Raw genomic sequence first — 17,482 nt, 5'->3', positions numbered from 1 at the left:
CCTTGCGGCTTCATGGGCGGGTCCCTACTGAGCATGCGCCAAGCGTGCTGCGAATTCCTATTGGCTGGGCGGAAGAGGAGGCTGAACTTCCGAGGGACAGCACCGCGGCGCCGTATCCTGGAAGTGGGAAGGGTACCTGTCAAAAACAGGTACCCGTTCCCCCCTCCCCCGTGAAAGGTGCCAAATGTGGCACCGGAGGGAGGGGGGGGGGGGGAACAAAAGAGCAGAGTTCCACTTTTGGGTGGAACTCCGCTTTAAGTCCAGCTAGATGACTTCAGGCTGGCCCCTTCTGCAGGTATAGCTATGTAAAACTTTAATAACTAGTGTCTATACTGTTTAAAATCAGGTAACATACTGACCCACCCTGCTCTGCACATGCTCAGTTACTCTCCCATTTTAGGCACTGCTGAGTTTGTAGAGGCCAATCTGCTGACAGCCTTAGGCCCCTTTCAGACATGTGCGACCTAAAAGTCATGCAATTTTACCGCAATTTTGACTGGACTTGAAGCAATACCTATGTCTTTGGACCTCAAAATGCAATAAAATCAGCCCAAGGTAGTGTACGGACTACTTTGAAGTCGTCCAGATATGAATGGTAGTCATTGGAAATCATGGAGTATGACTTGTCATGCCACTTTGCAGTCCCAAATCGCAGGACAAGTCACAAAAGTGTGAAAGGGGCCGTAAAGCGGAACTAACCCTCCTATCCTTTACAGCCAAGGAAGCCGCTTCTGTTTAAACTGCAACTGCCATGGTGCTGCCCATGTGATCCGTTATGACACCAGTCATTTCATGACAGTTTGGTTGAGGAAACAAGCAAATGTGACAGTTAGCAATCTCGGCATTCCAGGAATGTAACTGTTTTTTTTTTTTTAAATTGGTAAATCAATGGGTTTAGGTCGGCTTTATGATTTACTGCTGCTCAGGGGCTCAGCAAAATGGCAGCCTCCAGCAAGAAGAAAGAGGAACAAATTTACAGCGCACACTCATTTTGGTAGCAGAATTGCTAGTGTGGAATGTATGTTCCTTGCTAAAGGACATTTTTTTAATCAAGTTATGGGTACAATTCTGCTTTAACCACTTAACGACTATATACGCCGGCAGTTTAAACCTAAATACCGGTGTTATGGCAGCAGATAGCTGCCATAACCCTGGTATTTTTTTACACTGCAAGCGGTCGGCTTTCCGAGATGGGTGGTCCCAGCGGCGGATTTTCATATTTTTTTTCCATCTTTTAGTGTACTTGTGAGGACTTTTTGACCCCAGATCTCACAAAAAAAAAAAAAAAAAAAAAAAAAAGAAGAGGTCCTGTCGCGCCTATTTCTATTACAAGGGATGTTTACATTCCTTGTAATAGGAATAAAACTGACCAATTTTTTTTTTTTTTTTTTTTAAACGGTGTAAAAATAAAAATAAATAAATAAAAAAAAAAAAATAAAAATAAAAACACGCCCTGCCCCTGTTAGCTCGTGCGCAAAAGCGAACGCATACAGAAACCCCGCCCACATATGTAAACGGTGTTCAAACCACACATGTGAGGTATCGCCGCGATCGTTAGAGCGACAGCAATAATTTGAGCCCTAGACCTCCTCTGTAACTCTAAGATGGCAACCTGTAGAAATTTTTTAAATGTTTTAAGTACCAAAGTTTGTCGCCATTCCGTGAGCATGCGCAATTTTGAAGCATGACATGTTGGGTATCTATTTACTCGGCGTAACATTATATTTCACATTATGGAAAAAAATTGGGCTAAATTTACTGGATTCTTATTTTTTAATTAAAGAAAAAGTGAATTTTTTCCAAAAAAAATTGCGTTTGGATGACTGCTGCGCAAATATGGAGTGATAAAAAATATTGCTATAATCTCCATTTTGTTCTCTAGGGTCTCTGAAAATAAAAAAATATATATAATGTTTGGGGGGTTAAGTCGTTTTCTAGCAAAAAAAAAGATTTTAACTTGTAAACACCGAGTGTGAAAAACAGGCCATAAGTGGTTAAAAAATGGAAGTGGGGAAAAAAAGGGGGGGGGGGGGGGGAACGACTTCAGAACCACTTAAAAAAAGTATCTAGATCCAAAACGTTTTTGTTCCCAATTTTAGTTTGGAATGGAGTGGTTAGTAACCCTGTCAAATGAATAGGCCAGCCCTACACAGAGCCATCCCTGCTGGGAGAAGACCAGTGACCGGCTATTGCAGCTGCTAGCGATAATCGCAAGAGAAGACGACAAATGCTAGGCAGGAGGAATTCCTCTGTCAGCACGGTTTGTGTTGGAGGAATCGTGCAAAATTTCTTTCATGCAAAAATTAGCACCACTGCCCTTACTGCGCCCCCCCCCCCCCCCATTTATCCTGCACAGCACCATCTCTGCTACAAAAAGGAGATGAAAATCCCAACGTGGGGGGTTCTTTACTGTTAGAGCTACAAGATTGTGGAATTCTCTACCACAAGAAGTGGTTTCTGCGGGAAGTATGGTGGCTTTCAAAAGACTATTGGACGTACAGCTCAAGGATCAGAACATTCAGGGCTATGTGAGATGATTACGGCCACACACACCTACACAGGTTGAACTGGATGGACTATTGTCTTTATTCAACCTCACCTACTATGTAACTATCTAAAGACTTTGGGTAATCCCACCAGGAATAAAGGGCAAGTCACCCAAAAGACAAAGCCTTGTCCATGTGGATGTATTCCAGAGCAGGGCCCATGGGGGAGGGGGGTGCAGAGGTGTTCCCATTCATACCAATAGGGACGCAGACACTGCTCCTAACCGGTCAGCTGCACAGCTCTGAGAGTACACTGTCCGGGTTCAGGGCTGTGCACGGCTCAGAGAGTACACTGTCCGGGTTCAGGGCTGTGCACGGCTCAGAGAGTACACTGTCCGGGTTCAGGGCTGTGCACGGCTCTGAGAGTACACTGTCCGGGTTCAGGGCTGTGCACGGCTCAGAGAGTACACTGTCCGGGTTCAGGGCTGTGCACGGCTCTGAGAGTACACTGTCCAGGGTTCAGGGCTGTGCACGGCTCTGAGAGTACACTGTCCAGGGTTCAGGGCTGTGCACGGCTCTGAGAGTACACTGTCCAGGGTTCAGGGCTGTGCACGGCTCTGAGAGTACACTGTCCGGGTTCAGGGCTGTGCACGGCTCTGAGAGTACACTGTCCGGGTTCAGGGCTGTGCACGGCTCAGAGAGTACACTGTCCAGGGTTCAGGGCTGTGCACGGCTCAGAGAGTACACTGTCCAGGGTTCAGGGCTGTGCACGGCTCTGAGAGTACACTGTCCAGGGTTCAGGGCTGTGCACGGCTCTGAGAGTACACTGTCCAGGGTTCAGGGCTGTGCACGGCTCTGAGAGTACACTGTCCAGGGTTCAGGGCTGTGCACGGCTCAGAGAGTACACTGTCCAGGGTTCAGGGCTGTGCACGGCTCAGAGAGTACACTGTCCGGGTTCAGGGCTGTGCACGGCTCAGAGTACACTGTCCAGGGTTCAGGGCTGTGCACGGCTCAGAGAGTACACTGTCCGGGTTCAGGGCTGTGCACGGCTCTGAGAGTACACTGTCCGGGTTCAGGGCTGTGCACGGCTCTGAGAGTACACTGTCCAGGGTTCAGGGCTGTGCACGGCTCAGAGAGTACACTGTCCAGGGTTCAGGGCTGTGCACGGCTCAGAGAGTACACTGTCCAGGGTTCAGGGCTGTGCACGGCTCTGAGAGTACACTGTCCGGGTGCAGGGCTGTGCACGGCTCAGAGTACACTGTCCGGGTGCAGGGCTGTGCACGGCTCAGAGTACACTGTCCGGGTGCAGGGCTGTGCACGGCTCTGAGAGTACACTGTCCGGGTTCAGGGCTGTGCACGGCTCAGAGAGTACACTGTCCAGGGTTCAGGGCTGTGCACGGCTCAGAGAGTACACTGTCCAGGGTTCAGGGCTGTGCACGGCTCAGAGAGTACACTGTCCGGGTTCAGGGCTGTGCACGGCTCAGAGTACACTGTCCGGGTTCAGGGCTGTGCACGGCTCAGAGAGTACACTGTCCAGGGTTCAGGGCTGTGCACCCGCATGGACAGCAAACCGTGAGCCGCGTCTGTGCAGTCTCTGCCTCCCAAATGCCATGAATGGGCCGGCCGGGACAACACACCTCTCTCCCCTCCCCCACACACCCATGTGAACAAATCCAAAGTGCCCTGCTGACACCTTGTGAGGGTTTTCCGCACTTCTAGATTTCCTCTCACTTCCTGTTGTGTGCATTGTACAGGAAGTAAAGGAAAATCTCCACAAATGGGGAAACCGCCTACAGTGGTTATCCTGAGATACAAGGAGAGAGCCATATTATATATTCCAATAGATTCACCCCCCCACCCAGGCTCAGTATGTGGGGGAGGGGGGGAATAGAGAAGCCCCACCCCCCTGAGAAATCATCAACAACCATTGCATTTCTCCTGAGAGGTCCCTTTATGTAGGAGACATGGCTGACAGGGTGCAGCATTCCATGTATAGGACACTACTGCTACCTGGGTGACCCCTCTACAGCCATACTAAGCTTTCCTCCCCTGGTTGTCACCAGTAATCCCCCCACTTCTCTAACAAGACATGTCAGGCCTCAGGCCTTCCCTGGCTGACCTCTCTCCTTCAGCAGCCCCCAGAACCCGCCACTCCACCTGGACTCCTGTGTCTGTTCGCTCTGAAGCCCACAGGCTGTTTACCTCACAGCTCCTCAGGGCGCCGCCATCTTGCATCGCAGCGCTCCCCTCTTCCGTCCTTCTCCTTCCGCCGGAGACCCAAAGTAGTCCCTCGCGATTTTTCCCTCTACCACCCCCCGCCCTAGCCTGTCACCCCCCTCAGCCGGATCCCATGAGGTCCAATGTATCAGTCCATGTCCCCTGTGGTGGCAGCAGAAGACGGACCCCCCGCTGAGAGAAAAGCCAATTAGAGCGGCGGAGGGATATCACAGCGGAGGACGTATGACTCGTGACTGAGGGGAGCCGGATCTTTTCGGCTGCGCTGACGTCATTGGGTTCTATTAAAGTCTTGGAGGGGGCGGGGAGGAGGCGTCACGTGAGGTGAAAGTGTCAGAGCCGAGGAGGGAGAGCTGTCACTGTCAGGTGTCATCGGGGAGACTGCAACAATGTAACATGGACAGGGGAATTCAGGAAAACAAAGTTACACAAACAGGGAGACATTCCAAAGAAACAATTACAGGATAAGCCTTCCCCAGGAAACAAAGTATCACATTCCTCCGGGAAACAATGTAGCAATGGAGGGAAACCCGCTTCCAGCAAACAAAGTAACAATTACAGGTTAGTTTCCCCAAGAAAAATAGAGCAACGTTCAGAACCCCCCCCCCCCCTAACAATGTAACCATACAGTGAAACATTGTCCCAGAAAGCAAAATACCAAAGACAGGGAGACCCCCCCCCCCCCACATGAAACAAAGTAACAAGTACATGGAACCCCCCCCACAGGAGACGAAGTAACAAGTACATGGAACCCCCCCCCTTACAGGAAACAAAGTAACAAGTACATGGAACCCCCCCCCCCTCATGAAACAAAGTAACAAGTACATGGAACCCCCCCCCCCACAGGAAACAAAGTAACAAGTACATGGAACCCCCCCCCACAGGAAACAAAGTAACAAGTACATGGAACCCCCCCCCCCACAGGAAACAAAGTAACAAGTACATGGAACCCCCCCCACAGGAAACAAAGTAACAAGTACATGGAACCCCCCCCCCTCATGAAACAAAGTAACAAGTACAAGGACCCCCCCCACCACAGGAAACAAAGTAACAAGTACATGGAACCCCCACAGGAAACAAAGTAACAAGTACATGGAAACAAAGTAATAAGTACAAGGAACTCCCCCTCATGAAACAAAGTAACAAGTACAAGGACCCCCCCACCACAGGAAACAAAGTAACAAGTACATGGAACCCCCCACAGGAAACAAAGTAACAAGTACATGGAACCCCCCCCCCCCCCCACAGGAAACAAAGTAACAAGTACATGGAACCCCCACGGGAAACAAAGTAACAAGTACATGGAACCCCCCCCCCACAGGAGACAAAGTAACAAGTACATGGAACCCCCCCCCACAGGAAACAAAGTAACAAGTACATGGAACCCCCCACAGGAAACAAAGTAACAAGTACATGGAATCCCCCCCCACAGGAAACAAAGTAACAAGTACATGGAACCCCCCCCCCACAGGAAACAAAGTAACAAGTACATGGAACCCCCACAGGAAACAAAGTAACAAGTACATGGAACCCCCCCCCCCCCACAGGAGATAAAGTAACCAGTACATGGAAACAAAGTAATAAGTACAAGGAACTCCCCCTCATGAAACAAAGTAACAAGTACAAGGACCCCCCCCCCACCACAGGAAACAAAGTAACAAGTACATGGAACCCCCCACAGGAAACAAAGTAACAAGTACATGGAACCCCCCCCCCACAGGAAACAAAGTAACAAGTACATGGACCCCCCCCCACAGGAAACAAAGTAACAAGTACATGGAACCCCCCACAGGAAACAAAGTAACAAGTAAATGGAATCCCCCCCACAGGAAACAAAGTAACAAGTACATGGAACCCCCCCCCCACAGGAAACAAAGTAACAAGTACATGGAACCCCCACAGGAAACAAAGGAACAAGTACATGGAACCCCCCCCCCCCCACAGGAGACAAAGTAACAAGTACATGGAAACAAAGTAATAAGTACAAGGAACTCCCCCTCATGAAACAAAGTAACAAGTACAAGGACCCCCCCCACCACAGGAAACAAAGTAACAAGTACATGGAACCCCCCACAGGAGACAAAGTAACAAGTACATGGAACCCCCCCCCCCCCACAGGAAACAAAGTAATAAGTACATGGAACCCCCCCCCCCCCACAGGAAACAAAGTAACAAGTACATGGAACCCCCCACAGGAAACAAAGTAACAAGTACATGGAATCCCCCCCACAGGAAACAAAGTAACAAGTACATGGAACCCCCACAGGAAACAAAGTAACAAGTACATGGAACCCCCCCCCCCACAGGAGACAAAGTAACAAGTACATGGAACCCCCCCCCACAGGAAACAAAGTAACAAGTACATGGAACCCCCCCACAGGAAACAAAGTAACAAGTACATGGAACCCCCCCCCCCACAGGAAACAAAGTAACAAGTACATGGGAACAAAGTAATAAGTACAAGGAACTCCCCCTCATGAAACAAAGTAACAAGTACAAGGACCCCCCCCCACCACAGGAAACAAAGTAACAAGTACATGGAACCCCCCACAGGAAACAAAGTAACAAGTACATGGAACCCCCCATAGGAAACAAAGTAACAAGTACATGGAACCCCCCCCCCCCCCACAGGAAACAAAGTAACAAGTACATGGAAACAAAGTAATAAGTACAAGGAACTCCCCCTCATGAAACAAAGTAACAAGTACAAGGACCCCCCCCCCCCACCACAGGAAACAAAGTAACAAGTACATGGAACCCCCCACAGGAAACAAAGTAACAAGTACATGGAACCCCACAGGAAACAAAGTAACAAGTACATGGAACCCCCCACAGGAAACAAAGTAACAAGTACATGGAACCCCCCCACAGGAAACAAAGTAACAAGTACATGGAAACAAAGTAATAAGTACAAGGAACTCCCCCTCATGAATCAAAGTAACAAGTACAAGGACCCCCCCCCCCCACCACAGGAAACAAAGTAACAAGTACATGGAACCCCCCACAGGAAACAAAGTAACAAGTACATGGAACCCCCACAGGAAACAAAGTAACAAGTACATGGAACCCCCCACAGGAAACAAAGTAACAAGTACATGGAACCCCCCCCCACAGGAAACAAAGTAACAAGTACATGGAAACAAAGTAATAAGTACAAGGAACTCCCCCTCATGAAACAAAATAACAAGTACAAGGACCCCCCCCCCCCACCACAGGAAACAAAGTAACAAGTACATGGAACCCCCCACAGGAAACAAAGTAACAAGTACATGGAACCCCCCACAGGAAACAAAGTAACAAGTACATGGAACCCCCCCCCCACAGGAAACAAAGTAACAAGTACATGGAAACAAAGTAATAAGTACAAGGAACTCCCCCTCATGAAACAAAGTAACAAGTACAAGGACCCCCCCCCCACCACAGGAAACAAAGTAACAAGTACAAGGAGCCCCCCATAGGAAACAAAGTAACAAGTACAAGGAGCCCCCCATAGGAAACAAAGTAACAAGTACAAGGAGCCCCCCCCCCCCCCCCCACAGGAAACAAAATAACAAGTACAAGGAACCCCCCAGGAAAAAGGTATCATGCTCAGAAAAACACTCCCCAGGAAATAAAGTAACAATAAAGGGAAACACTCTCATAGATATAAAAAATAAATAAATACAGGAGACACTCTCCCAGGAAACAAAGAACCAATGCAGAAAAACACCCTCTAGATAACAATGTAACAATACAGTGAACCATTGTCCCAGTAAGCTAAGTACCAAATACAGGGGGACACTCTCCCAGGAAACAAAGTAACAAGCACAATGACCCCCCCCCCCCCAGGAAACAAAGTAACAAGCAGAATGGAACTTCCCCCCCAGGAACATAGTAACAAGCAGAATGAACCCCCCCCCCCCGGAAACAAAGTAACAAGCAGAATGACCCCCCCCCCCTAGAAACAAAGAAACAAGCAGAATGAAATCCCCCCCCCCCCCCGGAAGCAAAGTAACAAGCAGAATGAGACCCCATCCCCCAGGAAACAAAGTAACGGGCAGAATGAAACCCCCCCCCTCCCCAGGAAACAAAGTATCAAGTACAAGGAACCTCCCCCGCAGGAAAAAAAGTATTCCATTCAGAATAAGGCTGGCCATACATGATCCAATTTTCTTACAATTTTCTTGAAATTTACCTTCAATTATGTAGTACGAAGGCCTGCCTAATTGGATACAAGTGAATGTGTTGTTTAGCTTTGACCTCACATTATGTGGTTTGTGGTAGAGCTAACAGAAAATTGTACAACAAAAGTTGAACATGTATGGCCAGCCTACACTTCTCCAGGAAACAAAGTGACAATACAGGGAAACTCTCCCATATGTAAAAAGTAACAAATACTGGGAGGATCTCCTCAGGAAGCAAAGTAACACATACAGAAAAACACTCCACCCGGTAAAGCCCCGTACACACGCACAGATTGTTGGCCAACTGATCGGCCAACTTTTGTCCAGTGTTGTTTGTTGGTTGAAATGTGCTCTAGACTTGCACTGGACTTTTGTTGGCCAACAAAAACCAACTTCAGAAGTGATGTCATGTGATGGTTGACTTTCAGTGTGTTTTTTCTTCTCTGAGCATGCCCAGTTTTGCTCATCTGATTTTTGTCTGCCGAAATCTGTACTGACTGAGGAACAATCGGCCGTTTTTTGTTGGCCAACAAAAGTTTTAAAGCCTGCACACCAGATTTTTTTCGGCCGAAAATTCGCAGTTGGTTGTCAGAAGCATCATACTAACAAGCCTACAATCGGCAGATCGGACGTTGGCTAACAATTTACGGCCAACAATCTGTGCGTGTGTACAGGGCTTAACATTGTAACAAATACAGGGAAACCCTCCTCCAGGTAATAAAGTAACCATTCCAAAAAAGATAAGTGCTATACAGCACCCCCTTTCCTGCGCTCGGAACCTGGTCCTCAGGCTGCCTCAATCCCGGGACTCGTGCTGATAATAGGCATCCATGATGGCTAGGCTTTGCTGCCCCTTACGACCAGGGCGGTCGACCAAACACTGAAAATACAAAGCAAAAAAAGGGCGCACCAGCCTAGCGCATTATCCTCAGCGAGTTTATTAAATAAAAGTTAAAATCAGCTACTCACAAACAATCGTGAAATTCAGGCACATCAATTCCATAAATCTGCCTCATGCCAGAGGATCAACGTCTGCTTCCAGTAAAGATGTTGATCCTCTGGCATGAGGCAGATTTATGGAATTGATGTGCCTGAATTTCACGATTGTTTGTGAGTAGCTGATTTTAACTTTTATTTAATAAACTCGCTGAGGATAATGCGCTAGGCTGGTGCGCCCTTTTTTTGCTTTGTATTTTCAATAAAGTAACCATACAGAGAACACTCCCCCAGGCAATAAAGTAACCATACAGAGAACACTCCCCCAGGCAATAAAGTAACCAAACAGAGAACACTCCCCCAGGCAATAAAGTAACCATACAGAGAACACCCCCAGGTAATAAAGTAACCATACAGAGAACACTCCCCCAGGCAATAAAGTAACCAAACAGAGAACACTCCCCCAGGCAATAAAGTAACCAAACAGAGAACACTCCCCCAGGTAATAAAGTAACCATACAGAGAACACCCCCAGGTAATAAAGCAACCATACAGAGAACACTCCCCCAGGTAATAAAGTAACCATACAGAGAATACTCCCCCAGGTAATAAAGTAACCATACAGCGAACACTCCCCCAGGTAATAAAGTAACCATAAAGAGAACACTCCCCCAGATAATAAAGTAACCATACAGAGAACACTCCCCCAGGTAATAAAGTAACCATAAAGAGAACACTCCCCCAGGTAACAAAGTAACCATACAGAGAACACTCCCCCAGGCAATAAAGTAACCAAACAGAGAACACTCCCCCAGGTAATAAAGTAACCATACAGAGAACACCCCCAGGTAATAAAGCAACCATACAGAGAACACTCCCCCAGGTAATAAAGTAACCATACAGAGAACACTCCCCCAGGTAATAAAGTAACCATACAGAGAACACTCCCCCAGGTAATAAAGTAACTATACAGAGAACACTCCCCCAGGTAATAAAGTAACTATACAGAGAACACTCCCCCAGGCAATAAAGTAACCATACAGCGAACACTCCCCCAGGTAATAAAGTAACCATAAAGAGAACACTCCCCCAGATAATAAAGTAACCATACAGAGAACACTCCCCCAGGTAATAAAGTAACCATAAAGAGAACACTCCCCCAGGTAACAAAGTAACCATACAGAGAACACTCCCCCAGGCAATAAAGTAACCAAACAGAGAACACTCCCCCAGGTAATAAAGTAACCATACAGAGAACACCCCCAGGTAATAAAGCAACCATACAGAGAACACTCCCCCAGGTAATAAAGTAACCATACAGAGAACACTCCCCCAGGCAATAAAGAAACCATACAGAGAACACTCCCCCAGGTAATAAAGTAACCATACAGAGAACACTCCCCCAGGTAATAAAGTAACTATACAGAGAACACTCCCCCAGGCAATAAAGTAACCATACAGAGAACACTCCCCCAGGTAATAAAGTAACCATACAGCGAACACTCCCCCAGGTAATAAAGTAACCATAAAGAGAACACTCCCCCAGGCAATAAAGAAACCAAACAGAGAACACTCCCCCAGATAATAAAGTAACCATACAGAGAACACTCCCCCAGGTAATAAAGTAACTATACAGAGAACACTCCCCCAGGCAATAAAGTAACCATACAGAGAACACTCCCCCAGGTAATAAAGTAACCATACAGAGAACACTCCCCCAGGTAATAAAGTAACTATACAGAGAACACTCCCCCAGGCAATAAAGAAACCAAACAGAGAACACTCCCCCAGATAATAAAGTAACCATACAGAGAACACTCCCCCAGGTAATAAAGTAACCATACAGAGAACACTCCCCCAGGTAATAAAGTAACCATACAGAGAACACTCCCCCAGGTAATAAAGTAACTATACAGCGAACACTCCCTCAGGTAATAAAGTAACCATAAAGAGAACACTCCCCCAGATAATAAAGTAACCATACAGAGAACACTCCCCCAGGTAATAAAGTAACCATAAAGAGAACACTCCCCCAGGTAACAAAGTAACCATAAAGAGAACACTCCCCCAGGTAATAAAGTACCGGACAGGAGACAGCAGAAACGTGAGTGTGCTGAATCAGCTGTTTGGCTGAGTGAGGGGGAGGGGGATCACACAGACAGAGACTGACAGGGGGAGGCTGCAGGATCTTCCATCAGAGGAGGACAGACCAGGGCAGGCAAGCAGTAGATTTGACAGTACCTGGTACCTTGATACCTGCAAGTACCTTGGTACTGGGAGTAGTACCTTAGCAACCAGAAAAAAATACCTTAGACTGACCTGCGACTGACTGTGCTCTGTGACTGACTGTGCTCTGCAACTGAATGCGACTGACTGTGCTCTGCTACTGACTGTGCTCTGCGCCTGACTGTGCTCTGCGACTGACTGTGCTCTGCGACTGACTGAGGCTGTGCTCTGCGACTGACCGTGCTCTACGACTGACTGTGACTGTGCTCTGCAACTGACTGTGCTCTGCGACTGACGGTGACTTGCGACTGACTGTGCTCTGTGACTGACTGTACTCTGCGACTGACCGTGCTCTGCGACTGACCGTGCTCTGTGACTGACTGTGACTGTGCTCTGTGACTGACTGTGCTCTGCGACTGACTGTGCTCTGTGACTGACTTTGCTCTGTGACTGACCATGCTCTGCGACTGACTGTGACTGTGCTCTGCGACTGACTGTGCTCTGTGACTGACTGTGAACTGCGACTGACCGTGCTCTGCCACTGACTGTGACCTGCGACTGACCGTGCTCTGCCACTGACCGTGACTGTGCTCTGCGACTGACTGTGCTCTGCGACTGACCATGCTCTGCAACTGACCGTGCTCTGCGTTCTCATCGAACTGACCGTGCTCTGCGACTGACTGTGACTGTGCTCTGCAACTGACTGTGCTCTGCGACTGACTGTGACTGTGCTCTGTGACTGACCGTGCTCTGCAACTGACCGTGCTCTGCGACTGACTGAGACTGACTGTGCTCTGCGACTGACCGTGCTCTGCGACTGACTGTGACTGACTGTGCTCTGCGACTGACCGTGCTCTGCGACTGACTGTGACTGACTGTGCTCTGCGACTGACTGTGCTCTGTGTGCTCTGCGACTGACTGTGACTGACTGTGCTCTGCAACTGACCTGCTCTGCGACTGACTGTGCTCTGCGACTGACCGTGCTCTGCGACTGTGAGTGTCTGTGAGTACCGGTGAATGTCTGTGAGCACCGGTGAATGTCTGGGAGTACCTGTGAGTACCTGATTGTCTGGGAGTGTCAGTTAGTGTAGCGGAGTACCAGAGGGTGAGCAGGTAGAGATAGGAAGCTAGGAAACAGCCACACAGGATAGATTTAAATTACTGAATCCCCATTGGATTAGATTAGTAGGTACAATGCCCGGCAAGTGTGGAGATGCGATTCGGTGTACATCTTGTGGTATGTATACGTTCTTTGATCATGCGATCGAGGGTGAATACAAATGCACAAAATGTAAGCACATTGCTTCCCTGGGAAGCAAGGGAGCTCCAGAAGAATATCTACTTTATTATTATTATATAGGATTTATATAGCGCCAACAGTTTACGCAGCACTTTACAACTTGAGGGTAGACAGTACAAAGATCTACTTCTGCTTTACTGACTGCAGTAAAGCCTTCCATTGTGTGGATCACATCAAGATGTGGCAAATACTAAAAGAAATGGCAATACCAGACCACCTCACCTTTCTTCTGAAAAACCTGAATGCAAGTCAAAAAGCAACAGTTAGAACAGGACAGGGAACAACTGACTGGTTCAAAATTTAGAAAGGAGTTTGACAAGGATGTATATTGTCACTCTACTTATTTAATTTATATGCAGAGTACATCACGTGAAATGCCAGGATTGATGACTCACCAGCCGGAATTAAGATCGCAAGGAGAAATATCAGCAACCTGAGATATGCAGACGATACCACACTAATGGCAGAAAGTGAAGAAGAACTAAAGAGTCTCCTAATTTTTAAGTAGATCTTTCAATGAAGGACTTCTACGCCAACCAGTGGCGGCTGGGGTGTTGAGGGCGCAGGGGCGCCGCCCCCCATCCATGCGTCCGGCCCCCTAATCTGCATGCAGGGGCACCGGACGCATGGAGTGCAATGGTTTTTTTTTTTTTTCATCATCTGATTAGAGCCAGAGGCTCTAATAGGGCGATGCAAAGGGTGGACCCGGGGCGCAGAGCAGTGCGTCCCGAGCCCACCCATTGTGTGACAATAGCGAATGAAAATTCGCTATTGTCACACCGATCCTCCTCCTGGCCAATCAGGAAGCCGGTCTAATACCGGCTTCCTGATTGGCCGCATGGCAAACCCCATGCCATTGGCCGAGAAGGAGGCGGGACCGGAAGGACTCAAGAAGACGCGCCGCCGGAGTGAGAAGCCGCCCGCCGAAGCCATCGCCGAGTGACCGCCGGGACAGAAGACAGAAGCCGTCGCAGAGTTAGGAGAAGCCGCCCGCCGGGACAGAAGCCGTCGCCGAGTGAGGAGAAGCCGCCCGCCGGAACAGAAGCCGCCCGCCGGGAGTCCGGGACCTGCTCCAGGTAAGTGCACTGGTCTCGGGGGTGGCACACTGCATTGAAAGGGGCACGCATGCTGAACTCTGCATTGATGGGGGCACGACACGGCACAATGTTCATTGCATTGTGGGGGCACAGCACAGTTGCATTGAAGGGGGCACGCACGCTGAACTCTGCATTTTGGGGGCACAGCACAGCTGCATTGAAGGGGGCACGCACGCTGAACTCTGCATTGTGGGGGCACAGCGCAGCTGCATTGAAGGGGGCACGCACGCTGAACTCTGCATTGTGGGGGAACAGCACAGTTGCATTGAAGGGGGCATGCACGCTGAACTCTGCATTGTGGGGGCACAGCACAGTGTTTATTGCATTGAAGGGGGCACAGCACAGTGTTTATCGCATTGAAGGGGCACAGCACAGTGTTTATTGCGTTGAAGGGGGCACAGCACAGTGTTTATCGCATTGAAGGGGGCACAGCACAGTGTTTATTGCATTGAAGGGGGCACAGCACAGTGTTTATTGCATTGAAGGGGGCACAGCACAGTGTTTATCGCATTGAAGGGGCACAGCACAGTGTTTATTGCGTTGAAGGGGCACAGCACAGTGTTTATCACATTGAAGGGGGCACAGCACAGTGTTTATTGCATTGAAGGGGGCACAGCACAGTGTTTATCGCATTGAAGGGGGCACAGCACAGTGTTTATTGCATTGAAGGGGGCACAGCACAGTGTGAATTGCATTAAAGGGGGCACGCATGCTGATCTCTGCATTGAAGGGGGCATGTACGCTGAACTCTGCATTTTGGGGGCACAGCACAGCTGCATTGAAGGGGGCATGCACGCTGAACTCTGCATTGTGGGGGCACAGCGCAGCTGCATTGAAGGGGGCACGCACGCTGAACTCTGCATTGTGGGGGAACAGCACAGTTGCATTGAAGGGGGCATGCACGCTGAACTCTGCATTGTGGGGGCACAGCACAGTGTTTATTGCATTGAAGGGGGCACAGCACAGTGTTTATCGCATTGAAGGGGCACAGCACAGTGTTTATTGCGTTGAAGGGGGCACAGCACAGTGTTTATCGCATTGAAGGGGGCACAGCACAGTGTTTATTGCATTGAAGGGGGCACAGCACAGTGTTTATTGCATTGAAGGGGGCACAGCACAGTGTTTATCGCATTGAAGGGGCACAGCACAGTGTTTATTGCGTTGAAGGGGCACAGCACAGTGTTTATCACATTGAAGGGGGCACAGCACAGTGTTTATTGCATTGAAGGGGGCACAGCACAGTGTTTATCGCATTGAAGGGGGCACAGCACAGTGTTTATTGCATTGAAGGGGGCACAGCACAGTGTGAATTGCATTAAAGGGGGCACGCATGCTGATCTCTGCATTGAAGGGGGCATGTACGCTGGTCACTGCATTGAAAGGGGGCATGTATGCTGGTCACTACATTGAAGGAGGCATGTACGCTGGTCACTGCATTGAAAGGGGGCATGTACGCTGGTCACTGCATTGAAAGGGGGCGTATACCATCTCCTGTACCATGACCTGTGACATGCCTGTACCATGACCTGTGACATGCCTGTACCATGACCTGTGACATGCCTATACCATATCTGTGCCATGCCTATACCCATGCCTGTACCATGACCTGTGCCATGCCTATTCCATATCTGTGCCATGCCTATACCATCACCTGTGCCATGCCCTTACCATGACCTGTGCCATGCCTATACCATCTCCTGTACCATGACCTGTGCCATGCCTGTACCATCACCTGTGCCATGCCTATACCATCACCTGTGCCATGACTGTACCATGACCTCAAAGCCACGCAATTTTTTTACCGCATTTTTTGACGCAAAGCAATACCTATTACATTTTTCTTTTTGCGCCCCCCCCCCAAAAATTCTGAGCACCAGCCGCCACTGACGCCAACACAAGGTGAAAGAGGAAAGTGCAAAAGCTGACCTGAAATTGAACATTAAGAAAACTAAGATCATGACAACCATTCCCATCACAGCAAATAGAAGGAGAAGAAATGGAAACAGGGACAGATTTTATCTTCCTAGGCTCCATGATCACGGCAGACGTCGATTGTAGTCATGAATTTAGGAGACACTTGCTTCTTGGGAGAAAAGCAATGGAAAGCCTAGACAATGTAATAAAAAGCAGAGACATCACCCTACTGACAAAGTGCCGTATAGTCAAAGCTTTGATATCCCCAGTAGTAACCTATGGCTGTAAAATGTTGGACCATAAAGAAGGATGAACGCTGAAGAGCTCATGCTTTTGAACTATGGTGTTGGAGAAGACTCTTGAAAGTCCCTTGGACGGCAAGCAGGGGAGGACTTGGCCAGGGGGCGATTGCCCCCCAGGCCACTCTGATGCCCCATAAAAAGGCTGCACCGCTTCTGCCACAGACTTGCCTAAAGGATTCCTGGTGAAGAAAAGTAAAAAGTCCCCACTGCTGACCTACTGAGTGTGGGATAAAGACAAGGACAGAGTGCAGCCCCCTCCCCCCAGCATGGATGGTGTAAACTGTGTCTGAGCAGAAGCCGGTTCCATGGCCCACTGGAAACTCTCCTCCTCTGGCCAGCCCCGGCCGAGCTGTCCCAGCTCCCCCCAACTGCCCCTGTTGGCCAGGTCGGGATACTGGATTTGGCTGGTGAGTAGAGAGTACCTGGAGAGGAGCTTCAGCCTGGAATGGGGGTCAGGAGGAGGACGGTAAGAGAGAGAGTGGAAGGGAAGCCGAGTCGCTGCACCATGGGCCTCTGGTTTGTACTTGCACCCTGGGCTGAAAGTTGCCAGTCAGCCCCTGACAGCAAGAAGATCAAACCAGTCAATCTAGAAGGAAATCAACTCTGAACTAGAAGGACAGATCCTGAAGCTGAAACTCAAATACTTTGGCCACCTAATGCGAATAGAGGACTCATTGGAAAAGTCCCTGATGCTGGGAACCATAGAAGGAAAAAATAGAAGAGGACAACAGAAAACAAAATGGATAGATAGCATCATCGAAACAATGAACATGAAGTTAAGCAAGCTCCGGGAGACAGTGGAGGACAAAAAATCCTGGTTCAT

At 48.9% G+C, this 17,482-nt stretch overlaps 1 protein-coding gene across 1 annotated transcript in view; it reads right to left on the bottom strand.

Moving 5' to 3' along the window:
• Window positions 1-4,739, bottom strand: part of TSC1 (TSC complex subunit 1) — a 110,847-nt gene extending 106,108 nt beyond the window's left edge. The window contains exon 1 of the mRNA XM_082262530.1: window positions 4,689-4,739. The gene's annotated coding sequence lies outside the window, so the exon portion shown is untranslated. The remainder of the gene's footprint in view (window positions 1-4,688) is intronic.
• Window positions 4,740-17,482: the final 12,743 nt, after the last annotated feature.

This window comes from Pelophylax lessonae (genome assembly GCF_965119305.1).
Source record: "Pelophylax lessonae genome assembly, chromosome: 7".
Classification (NCBI taxonomy): domain Eukaryota; kingdom Metazoa; phylum Chordata; class Amphibia; order Anura; family Ranidae; genus Pelophylax; species Pelophylax lessonae.
Note: the sequence above shows the minus strand (reverse complement) of the source record. Positions and strands in the feature narration are given on the sequence as shown.